We start from the raw sequence: 9,486 nt of genomic DNA, 5'->3' as shown, positions 1-9,486 counted from the left end.
TTAGGTTTAGGCACTAGGGGGGAGGGTTAGGTGTAGGGTGCTGGAGGTGGAGGTTAGGTTTAGGCACTAGGGGGGGAGGGTTTAGTGTGCTTAGGTTTAGTGTGCTGGAGGGGGAGGTTAGGTTTAGGGTTCTGGAGGGGGAGGTTAGGTTTAGGCACTAGGGGGATGGTTAGGTTTAGGGTTCTGGAGGGGGAGGTTGGGTTTAGGGTGCTAGAGGGGGAGGTTAGGTTTAGGCACTGGGGGGAGTGTTAGGTGTAGGGCGCGGTTTAGGCACTAGGGTGCAGGGTTAGGTTTAGGGTGCGGGAGGGGGTTAGGTTTAGGCACTAGGGTGGAGGGTTAGGTTTAGGGTTCTGGAGGGGGAGGTTGGGTTTAGGGTGCTAGAGGGGGAGGTTAGGTTTAGGCACTGGGGGGGTGTTAGGTGTAGGGCGCGGGAGGGGGTTAGGTTTAGGCACTAGGGTGGAGGGTTAGGTTTAGGGTGCGGGAGGGGGTTAGGTTTAGGCACTAGGGTGGAGGGTTAGGTTTAGGGTGCTGGAGGGGGAGGTTAGGTTTAGGCACGAGGGGGGAGGGTTAGGTTTAGGGTGCGAGAGAGGGAGGTTAGGTGTAGGGTGCTGGAGGTGGAGGTTAGGTTTAGGCACTGGGGGGGAGGGTTTAGTGTGCTTAGGTTTAGTGTGCTGGAGGGGGAGGTTAGGTTTAGGGTGCTGGAGGGGGAGGTTAGGTTTAGGCACTAGGGGGGAGGGTTAGGTGTAGGGTGCTGGAGGTGGAGGTTAGGTTTAGGCACTAGGGGGGGAGGGTTTAGTGTGCTTAGGTTTAGTATGCTGGAGGGGGAGGTTAGGTTTAGGGTTCTGGAGGGGGAGGTTAGGTTTAGGCACTAGGGGGATGGTTAGGTTTAGGGTTCTGGAGGGGGAGGTTGGGTTTAGGGTGCTAGAGGGGGAGGTTAGGTTTAGGCACTGGGGGGAGTGTTAGGTGTAGGGCGCGGTTTAGGCACTAGGGTGGAGGTTTAGGGTGCGGGAGGGGGTTAGGTTTAGGCACTAGGGTGGAGGGTTAGGTTTAGGGTTCTGGAGGGGGAGGTTGGGTTTAGGGTGCTAGAGGGGGAGGTTAGGTTTAGGCACTGGGGGGAGTGTTAGGTGTAGGGCGCGGGAGGGGGTTAGGTTTAGGCACTAGGGTGGAGGGTTAGGTTTAGGGTGCGGGAGGGGGTTAGGTTTAGGCACTAGGGTGGAGGGTTAGGTTTAGGGTGCTGGAGGGGGAGGTTAGGTTTAGGCACTAGGGGGGAGGGTTAGGTTTAGGGTGCGAGAGAGGGAGGTTAGGTGTAGGGTGCTGGAGGTGGAGGTTAGGTTTAGGCACTGGGGGGGAGGGTTTAGTGTGCTTAGGTTTAGTGTGCTGGAGGGGGAGGTTAGGTTTAGGGTTCTGGAGGGGGAGGTTAGGTTTAGGCACTAGGGTGGAGGTTTAGGTTTCGGAAGGAGGAGGTTAGGTTTAGGCACTAGAGGGGTTAGGTATAGGGTGCAGGAGGGGGAGGTTATGTTTAGGCACTAGGGGGGAGGGTTAGGTTTAGGGTGTGGCAGGGGGAGGTTAGGTTTAGGCACTAGGGGGGAGGATTAGGGGTTGGGAGGGGGAGGGGGTTAGGATACCGATCGACAAGTGTTGTTATCCTAACCCAGTCGGGATCCTGGCCGGCGGCATCCCGCACCAAACCCGTTATAAAAAGCTGACAAGCTTTTTATAATGTATCCTGTTCATGTTTATTTTTTTTTATTACAATTGCACACCCTAGCTTTTTACAAATCTATATGTAATAATGTCCCCCCACTTCTTCCCATTTAATGTTTTATACCCCACCCCGTCCCATATATATACTGCATATTTGGTGATTTTGAGCCCCATATACTCATTCCCTTTATACATATTTTATAAGTTTGTGTAACCCCCCCTTATGTTTTGTGCTAATCCCCCACTCCTTATATATTTTATACCCATAACCTCTGCAGTGAGAGGTGTGTGTGGCAGATAGGAAATCCTTACTGTACATCTTTTATACCCATCACCTCCCAGCCCTTATATATTTTATACCCATCACCTCAGCCCTTATATATTTTATATCCATCGCCTCCCAGCCCTTATACATTTTATACCCATCGCCTCCCAGCCCTTATATGTTATATCCATCGCCTCCCAGCCCTTATATATTTTATACCCATTGCCTCCCAGCTCTTACTGTATATATTTTATACCCATCACCTCTCAGCCCTTATATATTTTATACCCATCGCCTCCCAGCCCTTATATATTTTATACCCATCACCTCCCAGCCCTTACAGTACATCTTTTATACCCATCGCCTCCCAGCCCTTACAGTAGATCTTTTATACCTACCATCTCTCATCCATTGTATATTTTACATCTCCCCCTTATAACTTTTTAACTTTTATAAACATCATATCCCAAACACCCACCCCCCCTCCCCCTACACATGCGGCCGGAGTCTCGGAGCGCTTAGCGCAGCAACCAGATGGGGTGTCTGGCTGTAGTGATGGCATAATGTGGCAGATGGGGTGTCTGGCTGTAGTGATGGGAGAGTGTGGCAGACGGGGTGTCTGGCTGTAGTGATGGGAGAGAGTGGCAAATGGGGTATATAGCTGCTGTGATGGGAAAGTGTGGCAGATGGGGTATATGGCTGCAGTGATGGCATAATGTGGCAGATGGGGTATCTGGCTGCAGTGATGGGAGAATGTGGCAGATGGGGGATCTGGCTGCAGTAATGGGACAGTGTGGCAGATGGGGTGTCTGGCTGTAGTGATGGGAGAGTGTGGCAGATGGGGTATCTGGCTGCAGTGATGGCATAATGTGGCAGATGGGGTGTCTGGCTGCAGTGATGGGAGAGTGTGGCAGATGAGGTATCTGGCTGTAGTGATGGAAGAGTGTGGCAGATGGGGTGTCTGGCTGCAGTGATGGGAGAGTGTGGCAGATGGGGTATCTGGCTGCAGTGATGGGAGAGTGTGGCAGATGGGGTGTCTGGCTGTAGTGATGGAAGAGTGTGGCAGATGGGGTGTCTGGCTGTAGTGATGGAAGAGTGTGGCAAATGGGGTATATAGCTGCTGTGATGGGAAAGTGTGGCAGATGGGGTATCTGGCTGCAGTGATGAGAGAGTGTGGCAGATGGGGTATCTGGCTGCAGTGATGGGAGAGTGTGGCAGATGGGGTATCTGGCTGCAGTGATGGGAGAGTGTGGCAGATGGGGTGTCTGGCTGCAGTGATGGGAGAGTGTGGCAGATGGGGTGTCTGGCTGCAGTGATGGGAGAGTGTGGCAGATGGGGTATCTGACTGCAGTGATCGGAGAGTGTGGCAGATGGGGTATATGGCTGCAGTGATTGGAGAGTGTGGCAGATGGGGTATCTGGCTGCAGTGATGGGAGTGTGGGGCAGATGGGGTGTCTGGCTGCAGTGATGGGAGAGTGCGGCAGATGGGGTATCTGGCTGCAGTGATGGGAGAGTGCGGCAGATGGGGTATCTGGCTGCAGTGATGGGAGAGTGCGGCAGATGGGGTATCTGGCTGCAGTGATGGGAGAGTGTGGCAGATGGGGTATCTGGCTGCAGTGATGGGAGAGTGTGGCAGATGGGGTATCTGGCTGCAGTGATGGGAGAGTGTGGCAGATGGGGTGTCTGGCTGCAGTGATGGCATAATGTGGCAGATGGGGTATATGGCTGCAGTGATGGGAGAGTGTGGCAGATGGGGTATCTGGCTGCAGTGATGGGAGTGTGGGGCAGATGGGGTATATGGCTGCAGTGATGGGAGAGTGTGGCAGATGGGGTATCTGGCTGCAGTGATGAGAGAGTGTGGCAGATGGGGTATCTGGCTGCAGTGATGGGAGTGTGTGGCAGATGGGGTATCTGGCTGCAGGGATGGGATTATGTGGCAGATGGGGTGTCTGGCTGCAGGAAAGGGGGTATCTGGCTGCTGTTATGGGATTATGTGGCAGATGGGGTGTCTGGTTGTAGTGATGGGATTATATGGCAGATGGGGTGTCTGGTTGCAGTGATGGGATTATGTGGCAGATGGGGTATTTGGCTGCAGTGATGGGAGAGTGTGGAAGATGGGGTATCTGGCTGCAGTGATGGGAGAGTGTGGCAGATGGGGTATCTGGCTGCAGTGATGGCATAATGTGGCAGATGGGGTGTCTGGCTGCAGTGATGGGAGAGTGTGGCAGACGGGGTGTCTGGCTGTAGTGATGGGAGAGAGTGGCAAATGGGGTATATAGCTGCTGTGATGGGAAAGTGTGAAAGATGGGGTATATGGCTGCAGTGATGGGAGAATATGGCAGATGGGGTATCTGGCTGCAGTAATGGGACAGTGTGGCAGATGGGGTGTCTGGCTGTAGTGATGGGAGAGTGTGGCAAATGGGGTATATAGCTGCTGTGATGGGAAAGTGTGGCAGATGGGGTATATGGCTGCAGTGATGGGAGAATATGGCAGATGGGGTATCTGGCTGCAGTGATGGGAGAGTGTGGCAGATGGGGTATCTGGCTGCAGTGATGGCATAATGTGGCAGATGGGGTGTCTGGCTGCAGTGATGGGAGAGTGTGGCAGATGGGGTATCTGGCTGCAGTGATGGGAGTGTGTGGCAGATGGGGTATCTGGCTGCAGTGATGGGAGTGTGGGGCAGATGGGGTGTCTGGCTGCAGTGATGGGAGAGTGTGGCAGATGGGGTATATGGCTGCAGTGATGGGAGAGTGTGGCAGATGGGGTATCTGGCTGCAGTGATGGGAGAGTGTGGCAGATGGGGTATATGGCTGCAGTGATGGGAGTGTGTGGCAGATGGGGTGTCTGGCTGCAGGAAAGGGGGTATCTGGCTGCAGTGATGGGAGAGTGTGGCAGATGGGGTATCTGGCTGCAGTGATGGGAGAGTGTGGCAGATGGGGTATCTGGCTGCAGTGATGGGAGAGTGTGGCAGATGGGGTATCTGGCTGCAGTGATGGGAGAGTGTGGCAGATGGGGTATCTGGCTGCAGTGATGGCATAATGTGGCAGATGGGGTATCTGGCTGCAGTGATGGGAGTGTGGGGCAGATGGGGTATATGGCTGCAGTGATGGGAGAGTGTGGCAGATGGGGTATCTGGCTGCAGTGATGGAAGAGTGTGGCAGATGGGGTATATGGCTGCAGTGATGGGAGTGTGTGGCAGATGGGGTGTCTGGCTGCAGGAAAGGGGGTATCTGGCTGCAGTGATGGGAGAGTGTGGCAGATGGGGTATCTGGCTGCAGTGATGGGAGTGTGTGGCAGATGGGGTGTCTGGCTGCAGTGATGGCATAATGTGGCAGATGGGGTATCTGGCTGCAGTGATGGGAGAGTGTGGCAGAGGGGGTATCTGGCTGCAGTGATGGAAGAGTGTGGCAGATGGGGTATATGGCTGCAGTGATGGGAGTGTGTGGCAGATGGGGTGTCTGGCTGCTGTTATGGGATTATGTGGCAGATGGGGTGTCTGGTTGTAGTGATGGGATTATATGGCAGATGGGGTGTCTGGTTGCAGTGATGGGATTATGTGGCAAATGGGGTATCTGGCTGCAGTGATGGGATTATGTGGCAGATGGGGTATCTGGCTGCAGTGATGGGATTATGTGGCAGATGGGGTATCTGGCTGCAGTGATGGGATTATGTGGCAGATGGGGTATCTGGCTGCAGAGATGGGATTATGTGGCAGATGGGGTATCTGGCTGCAGTGATGGGATTATGTGGCAGATGGGGTGTCTGGCTGCAGGAAAGGGGTATCTGGCTGCTGTTATGGGATTATGGGGCAGATGGGGTATCTGGCTGCAGTGATGGGATTATGTGGCAGATGGGGTATCTGGCTGCAGGAAAGGGGGTGTTTGGATCTAGTGAGAGAGATCAGCATCAAATGGCTCAGAGAAGTAGCCATCGCCAGAAAACCATTAGATGCTTTGAACCACTGATGGGTCACATGTGCGCAGGCGCAGGAGAGACACGGCTCACGCATGTGCAAATGATCACCGCAGAAGGAAACTGATGGTAAACATTGTGGGAAAACCATTGTCTCCCAGGAATCTACAGGCCTTTCAATATGGTCAATGGATTCATAAATCCAAAAATGTATTGCAGTGTGGTTAGAGAGTTGCACCTGAATGAAACATGAGCCTTCTGACACACAGCACGCTCAACAGAGAGTATAGTTGTTTGGTCATAAGAGTACAAGACCATGTTTTCCAAAAGAAACAAGCATTACGGTGTATTCTGGAGCGAAAATATCATTCCATCCGTTCCACAACTGATTGGCCGAAATTGTATCATGCAACAAGACAATGATGTTAAAGACACCAGCAAATCTACTTGAGCACTCCAACCTATTGGTGGTATCACCGGGTGCACTTAGTATTGTTGAATCATGCAGTAAAATCTATTATGTGTTGTCACACGATTCAATTGATCAAGTTTTAGGACTTCATGTTGACTAGATGATTATTAAATCCCGATCTATAAAACACTTGAAAGAGGGCATACTTTATTTGCAGATCGGTAGGGAGAATATATGTATTAGATAAGAGATACTTAGATAAAGATTAATAAATATGAAATAGATAATTATTCGATAGAGATAAGTAGTGTTCATTCTAGTGCCCTGCACCTAGTCAGTGAGGAGGGCATACTTAAATTTTAAAGGGCAAAAGTTTACACGTGATATTTTGCTACAGCTACAGTAGCTATAGTGATACCTCTTGTCTAAAATGTTGCACTTCAAATTTAAAATATGCCCTCCTCACTGATTACATGCAGGGTGCTAGAATGAACACTATATAAGGTAGATAATTGTAAGATAGAAATATTGGGCTCAATCGAATTGTCTGCGTTGATCTCTCGGGTGCAAGTCATCACGACGGCAGCCCAAATTTGCATAAAAGTACTCGCAAACCCCATAGGGCTTCCAGCAAAATTGTGCAAATTCGGGCTCGGACCAGGCCGCGAGGGGTGCGAGATGCGGTGCCGTGGCTGGCATCTTAACGTCGTGGCAACGGCACATCGCACCCTTCGCAAACAATTGGATTGACATCTTAGTCTCCTACATACTTTCTGACAAACTCAATGGGACATTTTAGGGGAGATTGTTTTCAACAATGTATTTCTTGTTCCCCCCTCTCATAAAACGCAGATTTGTGAACTGCCCCGGCTATTGTTGCCCCATGGTCAGAAAGTATCAGAATAATATGAAAAGGAAAGCAAGTGACCCATAGTGACTCTAACAATTCTCATATTATTCTAACAATTTATAACATAAGAGTCGGAATTGTCTCGTTGTCCTGCCGCTCCCACCCCCCCAAAAAAGAATAAGCACATCACAGAGAGGTCAGAAAACAACTTTATTTCTGTCACACTGTCAGGACCAATAAAATGACATAACCTTCTCTACAGTGACTGTATTCATAATTATTACACTAAAAGGACGTTTGGCTGGACAGACCCTTTGTACATAGACAGACCTCGACAAGCATTGTGTATCGGTCTTGAAATACGTTTTGCAGTGACAGTGGCTACAAGTCACACACAGCCAATGAAACACAGCACAGGACCCCTAAGTATAGGGCACTGTGCTTACTGGGAGATGGTACTTAGTGCTCCCATAAAAGTCACCTTACACAGTGATGCTGGTGATATCTTCAGCGCAATCTCCACATACAATTTGCTGCGGTATCTTGTGCTCCATAACGTAATTGTGCTGCCGTATAACGTTTGGCTGCAGGTCTGGGTTACACAGGACAATGAGGACAGCCTGTGCCGCTTGCTGCGAATATTGTGCTCCATAACGTAATTGTGCTGCCGTATAACGTTTGGCTGCAGGTCTGGGTTACACAGGACAATGAGGACAGCCTGTGCTGCTTGCTGCGAATATTGTGCTTGCGTTTTCACAAGAATATTATTTGGCTGTGTGACTTTATACACTGTGGGTTTATTGGTGGACAATGGGAATCTAAAAAGGTTAAAATAAAAGTTTCAGAAGACATAAAAAATATAAAGGTGCAATTCACTAATGACAAAATACTCATTACTGATTAGTTCATAAGGTTATCAAAGGAAAGTAATTAGACAATGGTTGCTGCAGCCTCTGTTAAATTGTAATACTTGGAGGTGCAGCAACGCGGCGTCAGTAAAAGCTTACTAACAAAATGTATGCTAAAACAAGAACATTACAGACAATTATCCATCATACATTCTTCTCTAAACGTCACAGACGTGCCGGTACATTCACAAATATATTAAACTATGGAGGGAAGGGGCACCAGGGGTACACTGAGAATATAATCTGGGGTGCACTCGCCATGAATTATTTACAGCATGGAGCTTTCATATAAACAGCATAAACTAGCGCATAGAAGACACATGGGATGAAAGCACAGACTAATATTAATTGCACTATTTCGTTACAGCTAAATCACATCTTCTCTAAGAGTCAGTACCTAACTAGACGCTGTACATAACCTTACTCCATGACTGCGCGGCTTTTGTGTAACTAGTTAGGAGGAACGTCTGCGGAATTTGTGCAAAAAAAATTAAAATAATAATAAAAAAAATGTTTCCTGGTATTAAAAGAACAAAAAACAAAACAAAAACAAACTATTAACGTCTTACATATTGCAACGTGACATTTCCATCCATTGCAGGGAGAGCAGAAGATCTACTTTGTTAATAAATAAATCTGCAATGTGTAGTATATAGGTTGGCACTATAGACATTTGTTGAACACAGTTTGGACATTGGGTCCCGAGTGGCTCCGTAACAGCACCAGAGAAAATGTAAATGACAGAGAACGTGAACTCAGGATAATGTGCCTTCACTCATTACTTCCTAATTCACCTTCTCTGCAAGTAGCTGCGATTTATAACCAGACTCTACACGCTGTAATAAAGGACTTATGATAAATGTACCAGGAAACAATCGCGTGACTGCGTCTATAGCGTGCAATGAGGTATTTCTAACATATATCTCCATATAATGAGGAGGAGCTCTTTCCTCCTTAGTGTCCAAGTGTCTTGTGCTGCTGGTGTATTATATTTATGTATATATAACTATATTGTATAGTTATTACTGAATAACCTTCTCACTCTACGTCAAGTTACTTCCTGGGAGAAGCCGATGGTGTATTCTGGCATCGGGGAAAATAATAGGAATAAATGGTGGCCTATGCCTTGGACTTTCATGAAAGGAATACTACAGTTATGTGCTCACTGTGGAGGAAGCCATCTTGTTACTGGTCTGATGCTGGTTCAGAACACAAAATGGCGGCCTTTACTATGTGATTTGGCAACACACTCATGAAATCCCTGCAGGCAGTTATTGCTGATAATACGTCTGGCACATTAACTTTTGTCTGCAAATATTATCTACACGGCCCCAAACGATATGGAGGCGCCTTGTAATTAACATAAATCTGAAGTAGATGAAAGACACCATGTGGCTGCCAGTGTCCCTCATAGAAACTAGGGTCAATGTATAG

The sequence above is a fragment of the Taudactylus pleione genome, unplaced genomic scaffold (genome assembly GCF_031769625.1).
Source record: "Taudactylus pleione unplaced genomic scaffold, aTauple2 ptg000969l, whole genome shotgun sequence".
Classification (NCBI taxonomy): Eukaryota; Metazoa; Chordata; class Amphibia; order Anura; family Myobatrachidae; genus Taudactylus; species Taudactylus pleione.
This window is presented reverse-complemented; position numbering follows the sequence as displayed.